Source organism: Hibiscus syriacus, unplaced genomic scaffold (assembly GCF_006381635.1).
Source record: "Hibiscus syriacus cultivar Baekdansim isolate YM2019G1 unplaced genomic scaffold, ASM638163v2 tig00110607_pilon, whole genome shotgun sequence".
Lineage (NCBI taxonomy): Eukaryota > Viridiplantae > Streptophyta > Magnoliopsida > Malvales > Malvaceae > Hibiscus > Hibiscus syriacus.
Genome location: NW_024062799.1, coordinates 1065254 through 1082982, shown reverse-complemented (window position 1 = coordinate 1082982; position 17729 = coordinate 1065254). Strand labels below are relative to the sequence as shown.

Sequence of the window (17729 nt, the reverse complement as noted above, 5' to 3'; positions counted from 1 at the left end):
GTATTAGTCAATTATGCGATAAAGGATTCAATGTCTTATTTGAAATTAATGGTTGTAAAGTCATTGACATTGCATCTAATCGGATTATGCTTGTTGGTCATAGAATAGGAAACATATACATGGTGCATTTAGATTCTTTTGATATGACTAATTTATGCCTAGTTGCTAAGGATGAACATGATAGTTGGTTATGGCATAGGAGACTAGGACATGCTAGTATGGAGACTAGGACATGCTAGTATGAGTGTTTTGCAACGGTTAATTCAAGGAGACCTAGTAAGAGGGTTGCCTAAGCTTAAATTTGATAATGATAAAATTTGAGATGCTTGTGCTAAAGGAAAACAAAAGCGAGTTTCTTTTAAATCCATTAATGATGTATCAACTAGTAGAGTTTTACAATTGATCCATTTAGATCTTTTTGGGCCAACTAGAACTACTAGCTTGGGTGGAAAACAATATGCATTTGTCTTGGTAGATGACTATTCTAGATATACTTGGGTTCTATTTTTAAGTACTAAAGATGAAGCATTAGAACAATTCATCATGTTTTCAAAAGTAATCCAAAATGAAAAAGATTACTCTATAACTAGTGTTAGGAGTGATCATGAAACTGAATTTGAAAATCTTGGATTTACTGAATTGTGTAACTCTAACGGTATTAGCCATAATTTTCAGCACCTAGAACCCCTCAACAAAATGGAGTTGTTGAGAGGAAAAATCGAATTTTAGAAGAAATGGCTAGAACCATGCTTTGTGAAAATAATTTGCCAAAATATTTTTGGGCGGAAGCCACAAATACCGTTTATTATGTTGTAAATCGAGTAATGATTAGGCCAATTTTAAAGAAAACTCCATATGAAATTTTCAAAAATAAAAAGCCTAACATTAGTTATTTTCACCCTTTTGGATGTAAATGTTTTGTTTTAAACAACGGTAAAGAAAACCTAGGCAAATTTGATGCTAAAAGTGATGAAGGAATTTTTCTGGGTTATTCCTTACATTCTAAAGCCTATCATGTATTTAATAAAAGAACTTTAGTTGTAGAAGAGTCTATACATGTTGTTTTCGATGATAATCCCCTTCCGAGGAAGGATTCTTGTGTGAATGATGATGTAGGTGTTATAAATACAAATAACGTTAGACATGACGTTGGAGAACCATCATCAAAGGAAGAAACAAAAAATGAGGAAACTCATGATCCTCTTGAGAATCCAACCATTGAAGAAAGGGAAGTATCTTATCCAAGAGAGTACAAATATGTCAAGGATGGTAAAATTATAGGTGATCCATGCAAAGGGGTAACAACTCGATCTTCTCTTAGAAATATTTGTAATTATGTTGCATTTATCTCATGCATAGAGCCTAAGAATATTAAAGAAGCATTAAATGATGAACATTGGATTATGGCTATGCAAGAAGAGTTAAATCAATTTGAGAGAAGTAAAGTATGGACATTAGTTGAAAGGCCTAGTAATAAATCTACTTTAGGTACTAGATGGGTATTTAGGAATAAGCTTGATGAGAGTGGTAATATAGTGAGAAACAAGGCTAGACTTGTTGCTCAAGGGTATACTCAAGAAGAGGGCATAGACTATGATGAAACATACGCTCTCGTAGTTAGGATGGAAGCAATTAGAATATTATTAGCATTTGCATGTTTCAATGAATTTAAATTATATCAAATGGATGTTAAAAGTGCATTTTTAAATGGTTTTATAAAAGAAGAAGTGTATGTGGAACAACCTCCAGGTTTTGAAGATTCAAATTTTCCGGATCATGTTTTAAAATTGACAAAAGCTCTTTATTGTTTAAAGCAAGCTCCTAGAGCTTGGTATGAAAGATTGTCAAATTTTTTAATTGAAAAAGGTTTTTCAAAAGGGAAGGTTGACACTACATTGTTTTTGAAGCATAAAGGTAAAGATTTATTAGTAGTTCAAATTTATGTTGATGATATAATATTTGGTTCTACTAATGATGTTCTTTGCCAAGAATTTTCTAAGCTAATGCAAAGTGAGTTTGAGATGAGCATGATGGGGGAGCTCTCATTTTTCTTGGGACTCCAAATCAAACAAAGAAAAGATGGCATCTTCATCAATCAAGCTAAGTACGTCAAAGATATGCTCAAGAAGTTTGGACTGGAAAATGGGAAACCTCATGACACTCCAATGAGCTTTTCAACAAAGCTTGACTTAGATGAAGGAGGTAAATGTGTAGATTTTAAATTATATAGGTCAATGATTGGATCTCTACTTTATCTAACTGCAATTAGATCGGACATTATGTTTCGTGTTTGCTTATGTGCTAGATTTCAATCATGTCCTAAGGAATCACATTTACTAGCTGTTAAGAGAATCTTAGATACCTTAAGGACACTCCTAGTTTATGACTTTGGTATCCTAGAGACTCTAGATTTAGCTTGCATGCTTTTTCTGATGCGGATTATGGAGAATTCAAATTAGATAGGAAAAGAACCTCCGGTACTTGCCAATTCCTTGGAAATATGCTAATTTCTTGGTTTTCAAAGAAACAAAATTGTGTTGCATTATCTACCACTGAAGCCGAATACATTTCAGCTGGTAGTTGCTGTGCACAAGTTTTATGGATGAAACAACAACTTTTTGATTATGGAATTGAAGTAGGTACCATTCCTATCAAGTGTGACAATACTAGTGTTATTTGTCTCACTAAAAATCCCATCCAACACTCTAGAACTAAGCACATTGAAATAAGACATCACTTTATTAGAGACCATGTCACTAAGGAAGATGTAGTTCTAGAATTTGTTGATACTTTGCACCAATTAGCGGATATCTTTACAAAACCTTTAGACAAGGAACGATTTTGGACACTTAGGAGAGAATTAGGTTTGACCAACCTATCTTCACTGAGTGTTTAAAATAATTTTAACACTTTTAATAATAAATAAAAAATGCTTATAATAGTAATTTTTGATTGCATTCATTGCTATTAGTTAGGGGGAGTTTATGATTCATGATGAAAAATTAATTTTATGTTCAAATATCGTTTAAAGATTAATTGAATTGTTTGAACATGATTAATTTTTAATATATGAGTTGCCAATACCACTAGAGGAAATTAATTTAGCATTTTGAGTGTTTAAAATCATATTTTAGCATTTTGGTGCAGAGGGAATCGATCCCCCCTTGAGGGAACCGATTCCCCCTTTGAAGGGGAACCGATTCCCCCCACAGGGGAATTGATACCCCCCTGGGGTTCTGGTTATACAAGGGTAGATTCCTTATTTTTACTCAAAACCCTCCTTTCTCTTCACACCGTTTCTTCCCTCAACTCTCTCTCTATCTACATTTTTGACTCAAATCATCGATTTTAATCGGAATTCACTTCAAATATCATCTTCTAAACTTGCAATCATCATTAAAATCGTGCAAACAACATCAAATTCCACTCAATCTCATCCTTCAAGGTAAAATTTTCTAAACTCCCTATTTTATTGATTTTGAACATAGGACTTGTTTTAATTAGTTCTAGGATGAACTTTAGATCGGGCATTGATTGTTTAGTGATTAGAAACTAGATATTACAACCAATTTCATCAAAAACACAAGAATTTTACAAATTTTTTTAAAATTTTCGAAATTAAAAAAAAATGTTAATTTTCAAATTATCGTGTTTTGATTAAATTATGTTGTTGTTATGAAAAATATACATATATTGTTTCTCAAAACCATATTTTTCAAAAAATTTTCAAAAAAAAAACTTTGCCCATTAGGATTGATTTAGAGAACCTTGAAATATTGAGGACTCAATTGAGTTTTGGGATTGATTAAATTGCATACATGTGTTTTCTAAATTACAGGTTATCAATTCTATTCCGATTTTCTAAACCATGTCAAATCCTAAACGTGATAGGTCATCATCTAGTCTCTCACACCGTCAACCAAATCCACCTCCAAATCCTCATCCTATTCTAATTTCTAATCCTAATCCCATTGATCCTAACTTGACTATCCAAAATTCGTGTTTCAATCATCCTGGTCCTAGAAATCATCATTTTTGGTATTATCAATATTTCGACTCTTACAAAATCCGGGAAGAACATATTCCTTCTCGTCAAGCTATGTTAGCTATCAATTTTAAATATATTCCTCTTTTACAAGAGTGGAAATTTGATAAACTATTTGACCTTGAACCCATCGTTTACCATCAACTTGTTCGTATTTTCTATTCTAATGCCGTTTGTGTTAAAAATCAAACTGAAACCGAAACTATAGGAATTCGCTCCTCCCTCCTAGGACAATTCTTATATATTGACTCGACTTACATAGCCAATACATTCGGACTAGATAATGATGGTATTTCAAATGAAAAACAGGTTTTAGGATCTCGTTATAAAAGAAGGGATAGTGCAAGTGTGTTATACCTTCATGAACGTTTTCTTCATCTAATGCTTTCTTGGTGGTTTCGACCATCCGGAGGTCGTTATTATACTCTTAGAGCCTTAGATCTTTGGTGGTTACATTGTTTCGAAAACAATATTAAAATTAACCTACCTCAGATTATTTTTGCTGAAATTGTTGAAACCGTAAATCTTGTTCCTAACAAGAAACTCTGTTCATCTCTTGTTTACGGTTGCATTTTGAGTAATCTGTTTTCTAAAGCTGGGCTTAGAGTCGGTCTAGTTGCCGTTTTTCCCCTTAAGAAACAAATTAACCTTCTTTCCTTAACGAGAGCGGAATAGATTAAGGATAAAGAAACCGGTTAATGGGTTCGATCTTCTGCAAATACTCCGGGAGCTAGTTCTTCACAAGCTCCACCCGAAGCTGACGAAGATCTCGAGCTTGAGCAATTAATGTGAGACATCAATGAAGCCGAAGATGAGCCTGAGCAGCCCGAGGAGCAGCCCGAAGAGCAAGCATAACAAACGCATCAAATGCCTCCATATTTCCAATCCTTTATGGAGACATTCGATTTCCGATACGTTACCATGGATTCACGCTTTTCTTCTACAAAGTCCCACTTATCCACAATGGGAGTTCAACAATTAGAAATTCTTCGGGAGATGCATGCAAACAATGAAGCAACCAACGCGCGTATTAATAACCTCACTCACGAAATGGCCGCTATGCGAGCTCGTTTTCCTCCTCCTGATCCTGATATGTGATTCTATGTTTTGCTTTGAACTCCAAACTTATTGTTTTACAAATTTTGAATATTTTGGAATGTTTGAATTTGTGGATTGATTGACTTTGAATTTGTTTGGATTTATGAATGGTTAGAAATTATCTATTTGGTGTGATTAAATTTATTCATTATTGCATCATTTACTTCATGATTAGATATATGACCAATTTTGCCATTTCACATTAATTATGAATATTGATTATGAAACTAATGGCTAACGTTTCTCTTGCTTGTGATCTTAGCAGCTTATATTATTATATATAATCAATTGGCTAAATGATTTCAAAACCTTGTTTAAATTCTTTAAAATGTCTTTTTGATTTAACAAAAAGGGGGAGAAGTTAAAAAATGATAAATGGGAGAAGTGTTAGTGTTAAAGTAAGGGGGAGTAATTTCAAAACTTGATTTCAAAATCTTAAAATTACTAAAATGTTTTGTTATATCAAAAAGGGTTCGATATAAAAAATTAAGTTAAATGAATTTTAAGATTTTCCAAATGATTTTCTAAGTATATTCGATAGAATTATTCGAATATCAAAACATTACTCCAAATCTTTCAAAGATCATTTTTAATCCTTAATCAAAGTGTAAAATTAAGTTTTAATCTTAAAACAATTTCAAAATAATTTTACAAAGTATTTCGAACCATTTCAAAGCCAAAAATTCCAGATTGCTTAGAGGGAACCGATTCTCCCCCAAGGGGGTACCGATTCCCCCCCTGAATGGTTTGGCTCCGAGAATTCCAGTATGCTCGGAGGGAACTGATTCCCCCCCAGGGGGTACCGATTCCCCCCTTGTATAACGATCGAAATATTTGAATTTTACACTTAGGGAACCGATTCCCCATAGGGGGTACCGATTCCCCCACACTCCAAACTGTTTTATTAATTGTTTTCACACTAAAACAGCTATATTATTTTCTCTAATCATCCCCAACGTTCAGATGTGATTCAAGGTGTATTTAGGCAAGCTTAGAAGCCATTGATCAATAACAAGAAACATCAAGCAGTTAGAATCAAGAGAGAATCAAAGAGAAAGCATCAAACCTCAAGTTTGAGCATTTCAAGCCTATTTTTCATTCAATATTCATTTTGCTTTCAAGAACACTTATTGTGCTCAATTGTATTTATTCTTGAGTGTTCTTTCTTTGTTCTAGAATTGTGCAAACATATTTGCCTTGTGAGGTTTTTCTTGTAAGTTTGTAAATTTGTATTTCTCTTTGAGAAAAGAGTGTTCTCAAGAATTGAGGTATATTCTTGAGGGAGTTGTAAGGTTATCTCTTTGGCCTCAAAAGAAAGAACAAATTAGTGAATTTGTTGGAAAATCCTTAGTGTGGATAGCTAAGGTAGTGGACGTAGACTTTGGTTGATAAAGTTGAACCACTCTAAATCGCTGTGCTATTTCTTTCAATTTTCTGCAAAAGCTTTCACAAATATTTTTATTGCCAATTCACCCCCCTCTTGGCTGATTCAGTCAATCGATTAACTCAACACAAGACCAAGGGCAATGAAAAATTGGTTCTTGGTTGATTTGGAGACATTTTTCAACAACCCATGACTAAAGTAACACATTTCTAACCTCTCTATACCACTTGTGAGTCACTAGATGATCTTAGTTAGCTTGCATTAGTTCATGGAGCTTATAAGATTGTTCATGGTAGATTATAGTTTATGATGTTATAAAGCATGAAAAATGACTCTTTGTGATCCCTATCAACGCACATAAGACTTAAATAATGCTTAATGGCTTTAGAAGGGCAAATGGATAGTGTTAGGACACGTTTTCGTGCTCAAAACGGGTATCGGTACTTGATGAACATTATCAATATTGTTCTTCGTGTAGCCTAAAACAAAGGGTGTTTTGGGCTATGAGTATCGATACTCGTGCATGTAATATCGATACTCATAACGTAGTATTAATACTGGCATAGCAATTCAGATCCATATTGCTAAATTTGGTATCGATGAGTATCGATACTGAGGCTAGAGTATTGATACTAAGTAAGGGTATCAATATTGAGTAAATTTTCAAAACTTCAAAGAAAAATTTGGTATCGTTACTCGGGGTAGTATCGATACCCCAATATAAGAGTATTAATACTCTAGTTAGGAGTATCGATACTACCTAGCCATCTTAGAAATCAATAGCCATTTTTGGTATCGAAACCGAGGGTGGGTATCGATATTCAAGGGTTAGTATTAATACCGAAGGGCTCAATATCGATACCCTCGTCTTGATTTGGGAATGAACTCATTTTAATTCAAGTGTTCGGGATGAGAAACACATGATCATCAGAACTTTATAAATAAGATTACAAGTGAGAATAACATTGATAAATACATTTTCAACTAGAAAAAATATAAATTAGGATGACATAAAATTGGCTATTTTGTGATGCTCGAGAAATGATTAGGACACTTGAGTTACTTTAATAGTACGACGATCGTCTTGCTTGTTAGAATGTTCGGACATGTCTTAGTTAGTGCGCAAGGTACTTTAGTGGCTAACTATAGTGCAAGGTCCGACTACTTGCAAGGAGTGAGTTAGTTGAGTGATGTTTTTCCAATGTAGAAATTTTGAATCTCACCCTAGGTGGGATAGAGGGGTGTGTGTCTCGAGATGCAACGAAACCCTCCGATCACACCATGATGCATACCTCAATATTTTTGTGTTTAATACACTTGTATGCTCATGACTTTTCTTGCTAACATGATAAGGTAGCGATCTCATGCAGTATAGTTTGGTTATTAGTGTGGCACTGAGCTTGTGAGCTCAACATTAGGAATTTATTTACGTGCCCAGGTTCTTAGAGGGAGCGTCGAGGATCTTATCGCATCGTTGATTTCTAGACTGATCAAAACAGCAGAGTACATCTTGACTTACTTATTAGAGGGCATGTACTATTCGTAGACCTTCATGTATCGAGTCGTAACTCTATTTTGAAATTCTCTATTTGTAAAGCTTAAGATTTATTTTGGGAGTTCCTCGTATTTCTAAACTCAAATACTGTTATTTTATCTTTTGTCATTGTTGGATGATTTACTTATGATGTTTTCAAATGTTTTTTAAGCAAATTTTTAGGTTAGCCACTTAGGTGGTCTCGTGTAACCCTTTAATCCATCGATCTTCTAATTGTATTGGATTGGGCTGTAATAGAATAAAAAAAAGTATAGACACCTATTTGAGAAAAACTTTATAATTTGCACACCTATTTTCTAATTAAGCTTTTTATTTAAGATTAATTGAGAGAATGTGTTTAAATTATAGCATCTTTTATTAAATTTAAGCGTTCAAAGAATTTTTCTTTAAAATAGATACTTAATGTTTTCGAATTATCATTCGGGTGTTTAGTTTGTTAGGGATTTTTTTTATAAAAAAATATTATCTAATACATGTCATACTTATAAATATTTTTAAATTTTTATAATAAAAATTAAGGTTTATTAGAAGATTGAAATTATAATTTATTTATAAGGAATTAAAATTAGAGTTGTTTGAGATTCTAAAGTTTCTTTTTTGCAATTTAATTTTTTTTAAGTATTTACTAAAAATAATAAAATTAAATGTTTTTTAAAATTAAAATTTTATGAATATGATATATAAGAAAAATTTTAAATGCCGTTTTGACATAATTACTCAAAAGAATAACGTGGGAATTGAGAGACACCTGCTTTCTTAGCATTCATTTTTGCAGTAAGCCTTTATTTAAAGTATAACTTTCCTTATGGGCTCACTTATGCTCCCCAGCCCATATATATATATAAAAGGGGCTCTCAAGGCTTCAGTTTCAAGCGCCAGTTCGTTCATTGCCTTCGATTCCGATACAGAGAGAGGAGTAGATTTCCGCTTCTCTCCGTCGTTCGTCGTCGCTTGATAACCGCTCGCATTTCTTTCAGGCAATCCCTCTACCCCCTCAAAATTCTAAACGGCTTTTTATTTCGCTGTTGATTTTTTTTTCTTTTCAAATTTAGCTTATGGCTCTCCAGATCTGCCTCTTTGGAATTTGTCTTAACTTTTGTTTCAACATTGCTTTAATCTCTTAAATATTCTTGTCTTTTCTTATTTTCATATTATCTGAGTCTCGGGAAAGCGTCGTATATTCGTTAAATTGCTCCGATCTGCCTTTTCTCGGATTGAAATTATTTCGTAGCATGTGAATCAATCCATCTCTCCCCTATTTCCAATCGTTTCTTGAACGATCATCTCATGCTTGTTTTGATTTCGGACTTTTGGATTCTTATTTTAATTATTCAAATTCTATCTATGATTATGCAAATTCATATGTGGATTTTGGTGTTTTGACAGAAGTGAAAAATGGGGTTGTCTTTCGCAAAGCTATTCAGCCGGCTTTTTGCCAAGAAGGAGATGCGTATTCTGATGGTTGGTCTTGATGCTGCTGGTAAAACCACCATTCTTTACAAGCTTAAATTGGGAGAGATTGTCACAACCATTCCTACCATTGGTAAGTAGTTTTTTTTTTCCACTTTTGAATAAAAATGAATTTTGTTGCAAATTGTGATGATTTTATGTAATCTTGTAGGATTCAATGTTGAGACCGTGGAATACAATAACATCAGCTTCACTGTTTGGGATGTTGGTGGCCAGGACAAGGTATCAAGTTTGGTTTTTTATATAAAGATGTTTTTTAATGTAGAGGTGGCATCCAAGGAAAAAAAACTAGGGTGTCTTATAAGTCTTCTGTTTGTGGCAATAATTTGGGCAGAATTTCATGATTTTGTATATTCTATAAGCAATTAAGCATCTTGATAACATGCATGTGTAGTTCCATTGAAGGAGAGAATAAGGAGTGGGTGTTAGATAGGCATGTGCAAAGCTGGATGCTTAGTGCTCAAAATTGGATCTTAGATCTATTAGAATGATGAAAAAAAGTGTTCATTAGTTTGACTTTTTGTTTCTCTATTATTTGACTTCTTCATCTGATATGATTGTGTACATAGATCTGACCATTGTGGAGACATTACTTCCAAAACACACAAGGACTTATCTTTGTGGTTGATAGCAATGACCGTGATCGTGTGGTTGAAGCTAGAGATGAGTTGCATAGGATGCTGAATGAGGTGCTTTTGAGCATAAACTTTTTCCTATTAGTGGGGCTTATGGTTCTGATAAATAGTTTTGAAATGATTAAAGCTGCAGTCCAAATGGGGTTTTCTTACTGAAATCTAACATGTTTTATATGCATTGGCAGGATGAGTTGAGGGATGCTGTCCTGCTAGTATTTGCGAACAAGCAAGATCTTCCGAATGCTATGAACGCTGCCGAGATTACTGACAAGCTTAGCCTTCATTCACTCCGTCAGCGCCACTGGTAAGCTGAACCATTCTCTCTTGCTTTCGGTGATGGACTATATTTGTGGATGTGTATGTAGCCCTTTGTATAATTCCTCTTTTGCAGGTACATCCAGAGCACATGTGCCACTTCTGGTGAAGGTTTGTACGAGGGACTGGACTGGCTCTCAAACAACATTGCAAACAAGGTAAGCACCTCAAGCTGCAGATTATATCAATTTGGGTTTCTTCAGTTCCTCCTACCTTATATTTGTTTATGCTAATAAATACCTACACAATTGCAGGCATAGATGGCATCATTGAGTTGTAAGTCCTGGATGTTTTATCCCTTTCAAGTGTTTTGTTTTTTCATGTTCATTTGTTTCTTGCAAACCTTGCCACTTATTATTTGTAGTTTAAGAATAATTGACGAATTCTGGCTTCCTTTGTGGTATTATTACGATAGCTGAAAAGAAAAATCTCCAAGTCTGTGCTATTGTCAGTTTCTTATGTAAATGAGACCACATATGCTAATACAAAATAAACTCCAGCAATTGGGGGAAATGATAATCGAGCTAGATCAAAAACAAGTCGAATGATAATAGGCACTTGAACCATAATTAAACCAATAGAACTAGATCAGAAACAAAACAAATGAAAAAATCGGCACTTGAAACCATAATTAAAACCATTGAACTAGATAAAAAAAAGTCCAATGAAAATCGGCACTTGGTAACGGACTGAGACGACGACCAAAGAGTGCATAGAAAATGCAGTCTTCATGGATATGCTGCAACTTCTTGACGGTTTAGAAAAGCCTCTCTCGGAAGGATTCAAAAAATGGTTACTGCATGAGTTAGCTCTGGCATGATTAACGTTGAGTGAATCTAAATCGATTGCGTCCGTGTGATTCTTACCATCTCCGGAAAGTTGGATCTAAGGCCCGAAAACAGACATCTTCTCTTTTAATTTCTGAATTGCCTCATGCTTGTTTGCCAATTCCATGAGCACCTTGATCCTCTTGAAAGAAACATTGCTATCATCTCCAAGAAACACTTTTCGGCATCCACCAGCTTCCCCATATCACAAAGTAGATCAAACAGCACATCGGATACCAAAACATAAGACTCAAAACCCTTCTCCACCATGTCATTCCACAACTGCAGTGCCATTTCCACCTTTCCATGCTTCCTGAACAACCTGAATAGAAACATACAAGATTGTGAATTCAGCAGGCACCCGGAACACATCATCCTCTGATACAAACTATATGAGTTTCTCAAATCATTCGAAACAATAAAAGACCCTAAAGAACAGATTGTAAGTAGTTGCATTCGGACTCAAACCCTTTCCGTCCATTTCATCCATCAAACTAAAAGCATCACCAAGCCTCTTTGCAATGGTATAATTTTTAATGGCGGCATTATACTCCGCAACGTCGGGGTAACATCCATGCTCCTTCATTTCCTTCAAAATATTCCTAGCTTTGTCGGGCTGACCGACCAATCCTATACCCCCGATAATACTGGTATACGTGATCACATCGGGCCACAGTTCCTCATCTCTCATCTTGTCAACAACCTTATAAGCTTTATCGATTTCTCTACCCTTGCAATGCACATCAACGTTATATCACCGGAAGGAACCAGTTCAGGAGCCATGGAAAATGGAGGAAAGAGGACAATGAGGAGATGGCAATAAATTAAGAGGACTGTAGAGAACTCTTATGGAAATGGCTTTACTAAGGTTCTTATTTTCCTTGTGGACACAGTGATGGTGGAAGCTGTTTAACTAGAAAGCTCACCAATGAACGTAGACAGTAAATGCAAAATATTTTATGCTACGGGACCGGAAATGTAGGAAAGTCTTGCCGTACATGTGTCAGTATGATGATCCAAGGGTGAGAGAAACTTCTGGATAGAATCCCATATAGCTGATTAATTGTTGCAAATTGCAATGGAAGACGCCGGAAGGTCCTTGTTTTCTTTTGGTTAAATTGTCAAAGGGGAAGAGAGTTTTAATCACCTGTTATTTTGGTGCATAGATGGAGATTTTTTTAAAGACAAATAACTAAACTTATACACATGTAAATGAGAAATAGAAAAATTAACCCCTTCAAAATTTCATAGATGAAAATCCTTAAATTTAAATCAAAATCATAATACATAAAGAATAGACTTGAGTAGTCGTGATCATATGGATCTAATCATAAATATAAGATCAGTGGAAGTGGTTTTGTTTGATTAGATAATTTTTGATAAATTAGAGGCTAGAAATTAGCATCCTGAAACTACTGTCTTATTTCTGAGAAAATGATACACGTAAAACAAATAAACGATGGTGTGTAGTAAGATCAATAGTGTAGTATTTTAATCATCATTTTTATTAGAAAATAATTTGATCTTTTAAATTAAAGGTTAAATTTTAAAATATATTTTAAAAATCGTGTGCGATTCTTTCAATATAATCATTATTTAATATTCAATTTAAACTTATGGAAAAACCCTAAAGTCAACCCTAACTCTCACTTACATAATACTGAGAATCAACCGCCGCCTACTTTCGTGGCTCTGACACCCCCCGAACGATGGCAACGCTGTTGCAATTGTCCCTGGGCCTGAAGTTTTGATCTCTCCGTAGCTGGAAAGACCGGGTTCCCCTTTCCCAGATGAAGATCAACGTGTGACAAAGAAAGTGAGAAATAAGGAGAATTGGGATGATCATATAGAGGAAGACCAGGAGGGGATGGAGGCACAAACGAATATGGTCAATGTTGGAGCGGATGCTGGGAAACATGAGAAGTTTTCCTACGCCAGTGCGGTCACGGGGACAATCGAAGCGAACGGAGGATGTGGTTTCACTTCAGGCCATAGATAAGGTGGTGGTCCTAGATGGTGAGTGTATCGTGGACAATAATGGTCAGTATCCAGTGATCCAATTTACAGATCAAGTGCACGACAGAATCGACTATAGTATGTGGCGTTCGGTGATAGTTTGTCTTCTCGGACGTGCCATTGGCTATAAAACTTTGTTGAACCTTATTGGAATCTTATGGAAACTTCAATGACAATACCAGATTATTGATTTAGAGAATGACTATTTTCTAGTGAAATTCGAAAGCGAACAAGATTATATTCATGTTTTGATGGAAGGGCCATGGACTATATTTGGAAGCTATCTCACGGTCCAACTATGGAGTCGTACATTCTCCACAATGGAAAAGCATCCATCGCAGGTCATTGTCTAGGTGCGATTACCGGGTATTCCTTATAGATACTATTCCAAAGCGATATTTTGTCGTATCACTATGGTTATTGGCCAGGTTGTGAAGATTAACTATAGCACGAATTCGGGGGAAAGAGGTCGCTTCACTAGCTTGGCAGTATTGGTGAATCTAAATAAGACATTAATTTTATGCATTAAGATTGATGTCTTTTGGAAAAAAATTGAGTATGAAGGTTTGCAACAAATATGTTTTCATTGCGGAGTGTATGGGCATTCGAAGGGAAGTTGTGGCTATGCAGAAGTCAATACAAGCAAGGGAGGAGTAGCAAATGATCCAAGTGCTGTTATGGACAAAACTTTTGATGGAGAGAAAGCTGGTTTCGAACCATGGATGATAGCGAAAACTAGTAGAATGCGCACTAAAAAAAACCCTGATTTACATCCTAAAGTCAGTAGTGATGTTGCACGAGGTTCTCAGTTTGTTATTTTGAATGATATCGATAACAATCCTGATGTAAATCATACATCACCTCCAGTGGTACCAGGGGCAGAAAACAACAAGAGAAATGGTTCGATATACACTCCTCGGATGGAGAATCCAGAGAAAGGGTAATGTTAAACATTTCTTGGTTCAAAGGAGGACGGGAATAGCGGGTTGGAAAATTCAAATATAAAGGAAGATACTGGGATAGTCGAGCATTGCAGCAGATTAATGTGATAGCAATGGAGGACGGGGCGATCCCTCAAGTTCTAAAAAACCAAAACGTTACAACTGGTGGAAGCCATTCGGTGGTTACTGTCGTGGAAGATAGTCGGAATAGCCTTGCAAGTAGAAGGGTTCGTGGTAAGGTGAGTAGAAGAGAGGTGGGGGAGAAGAACAAAGGACTCAAAGTGAGGAAAAATAAGGACTTTAGAGTTTCCCCGACAGTGGTAATAGATTGGAAGAGAAATGCAAACCTTAGTGCGCAACTTAATAAGGTAACATTGCATGGGGAGAGTTCCTCATTCCCACGTGAAAATAGAAGGGAGAAAGCATTGCCGCATGCAGGGAAGGCGAGGAGATCAGTATCTGAAGAAGTTATTGTCCCTGATGGAGAGAATGCCAATCCGAATCTACCTCAGTAATGAGGCTTTCTCGCATTCTTTGTTTAATGGTTAATTTTTTTTTGGAATTTTCAGGGTACTGAGAACCCTAGCTTTAGACGATATCTTTAGGAACATTGTCAGAATAATCGACATGGTATTGTTGCTCTGCTGGAAACTCGAATTAGTGGTGGTATTTGGATTCTTTGGGAAGACGGGTTAAATGTTGAGATTTCAACCATTTCGAACCAGTTTATTCATGGTAGATGTTGGTCGGAAAATACAGTTCATTGGCTTTATTTTACGGTTTTTTATGAAAGCCCTCAATTGGAAAAGCAGAAGCTAGTTTGGAATCACCTTATGAATCTTGCTCAAACCGAGAATGAAGCGTGGATACTGGGGGCGACTTTAATTCCATACTTTGGTTGGAAGAGAGGGAAGGTGGTTCAAGTCATTATTCGTTGTTTTTATTTTTGAGATGAGTTTGTTTGAGGTCGACTACCGATGGTTAAAATTTACATGGAGGAGAGGTAATCTTTGTAAACAGTTAGATCATTGCCTTATAAATAGTTCTTGGGCTAATGTCTTCCCTGGTACTATTGTGGTGCATCTTGATATAGTGGGCTTGAATCATTGCCCGCTTCTACTTAAAACTCAGAGTATTACGAGAACTCAATCGATTAAGCCTTTTCGCTTTATTGCTGCATGGAAGGATCATCCTCAGTTTAAGAGTTTTTTATCGAAAGTTTGGAGCAACGATTTGGATGTGTTAGCCAATGTTAATTCTTTCCAAACTAAAGCGAGTGATTGGAATTTAAAGGTGTTTGGTCATATAGGGAGGAAAAAAAGAGAATTAATGACACAACTATGAGGTATAGATAAATCGCTCCTTACTTGTTTTTCTCGGAGATTGGTGGAGTTATAATACAAGTTGAAATATGAACTTGAAGAGGTTCTGCAACAGGAGGAAAGTTTATGGCTACAAAAGTCGAGGAACCAATGGGTACTCTATGGGGACAAAAATACAAAATATTTCCACGCGTGCATGATGTGAAGACGTATACATAATCACATTGGCGCTCTCAAATCATTGAATGGTAGTTGGGTGTCGGATCAGGAAGGTTTTTGCTAGATGGCGGTAAACTTTTATAAGGATTTATTCACAAGCAATATCGTAGATGGCTATGGGTACCCGATTCAGGGATGTTTTCCTGCAATCTCTGATTCTCAGCTTAATAACCTCACACAACCGTTATTTAATGAAAAGATTCATGAAGTGTTATTTAGTATGAGTCCGTTAAAGACTCATGTAGTGGATGGGCTCCATTCTTTCTTCTATCAGTGGAACTGGGATACAGTAAGCTACAGTGTGTGTCAAATGATTCAAAGTATTTTTGAAGGAGGAGCTCTTGATGAGGAAATTAATCAAACATTGTTGGTGCTAATTCCGAAAGTGAAAGTACCATAGTCGTTTAGCCAATTTCGACCTATTAGTTTGTGCTCTGTGTTATATAAGATTGTTACAAAGATTATTGTGAATCGGCTGAAAAATCTGATGAATCAATGGATATCGGAAACTCAAACAAGCTTTGTTTCGGATAGGTCAATTATTGATAACATTATTGTCGCACAAGACGTAGTTCGCACTATAAGATTGAAGAAAGGTAAGATTGGTTTTATGGCGATTAAAATAGACCTTGAAAAAGCTTATGATCGCCTTGAATGGTCATTTGATGAAGATACGCTAAGAGAGTTGCATATCCCGGAGAATCTTCGGACACTTATCATGAGATGTGTAACTTTAGTCTCGACTCAGGTACTTTGGAACAGTGCTAAGTCTGAAGCTATTACGCCAATTAGAGGGTTACGACAAGGTGACCCTTTATCACCATATTTGTTTGTGATGTGTGTAACATCCCTCATACCGGGTTAGTGATCAAATTGTGAGATTTTAATTTCAGTGACCAAATTAGATAAATTGAAAGTTCATGAACTGGATTAAAATAATTGGAGAAGGATAATTTAGCATATAAGGAAAAGTTAAGAGGGCAAAAGAGTATTTTAGTAAGTGAAATAATTAAATATTCCTTAAGTGATTTTATAAATCACGTGGAAAGCATTTGAGATAAACAAGGTTCCAGACATTTCTCATCTTCTTCTTCTTCTTCTTTCCCCGTGAAGCCAAGCTAAAGGTGAGTTTTCTTGTGGATCAAATTCTTGATGAATTTAAGGTTGCTTATTGATCCTTAGGTAATAACTAAGCTTAAGGAAAGCTTAGATTATCTTAAAACCATAAGATGAGGAGTATATGAAGAATTAAAGAAAGGAAGTAGAAAAGTGAAATCTTGAAGTAGAGTTCATAATAAGAATTGAAAATGGGATTTGACTTGTCATAAAGCTAACTAAGAAGTATGAGGTGTTAGAATTCAAATTAGAACATGTTGGAATTTGGGTTAGATTCTTAAATTCTACATGGAGAAATAGATTTCTAAGTTTTAGAAGTATTTAATGAATAATAATTAGTTTAAGTAAGAGTATGCAAGTTAGGGATATTAAAAGAGGGGAAATATAAAGTGTCAAGTAGAGTAAGAAGAGATTTTCGTGCTTAAATGACATTTATGGGCAATGTGCATCGATGCACATTCATTATGCACCGATGCATCAATGAAAAATCCCAGAAATTTGTTGAATGTGCATCGATGCATATAAAGTGCATCGATGCATTAATTTAAATACAAACATCGAATGTCGTCAGTGCATCGATGCATAAGGAGTGCATCGATGCATTTCTAATAAAATGAACATCGAATTCCCTCAGTGCATCGATGCAGCAGGAGTGCATCGATGCATGCCTCCATTAAAAGATGAAAATGGCTTTTCTTTTAGCCTAAGAAATGATAGTTTAGAATATACTAATTAGTATACTGATAAGTATCAATGAATTACTATGTAGATATCGAGCCTAAACGA

General features: G+C 35.4%; 2 pseudogenes; one reads left to right on the top strand and one right to left on the bottom strand.

Moving 5' to 3' along the window:
* The first annotated feature begins 8954 nt into the window (after window positions 1-8954).
* On the top strand, window positions 8955-10775 carry LOC120135388 (annotated as a pseudogene).
* Window positions 10776-11147: 372 nt separating this feature from the next.
* LOC120135387 lies at window positions 11148-12083 on the bottom strand (annotated as a pseudogene).
* Window positions 12084-17729: the final 5646 nt, after the last annotated feature.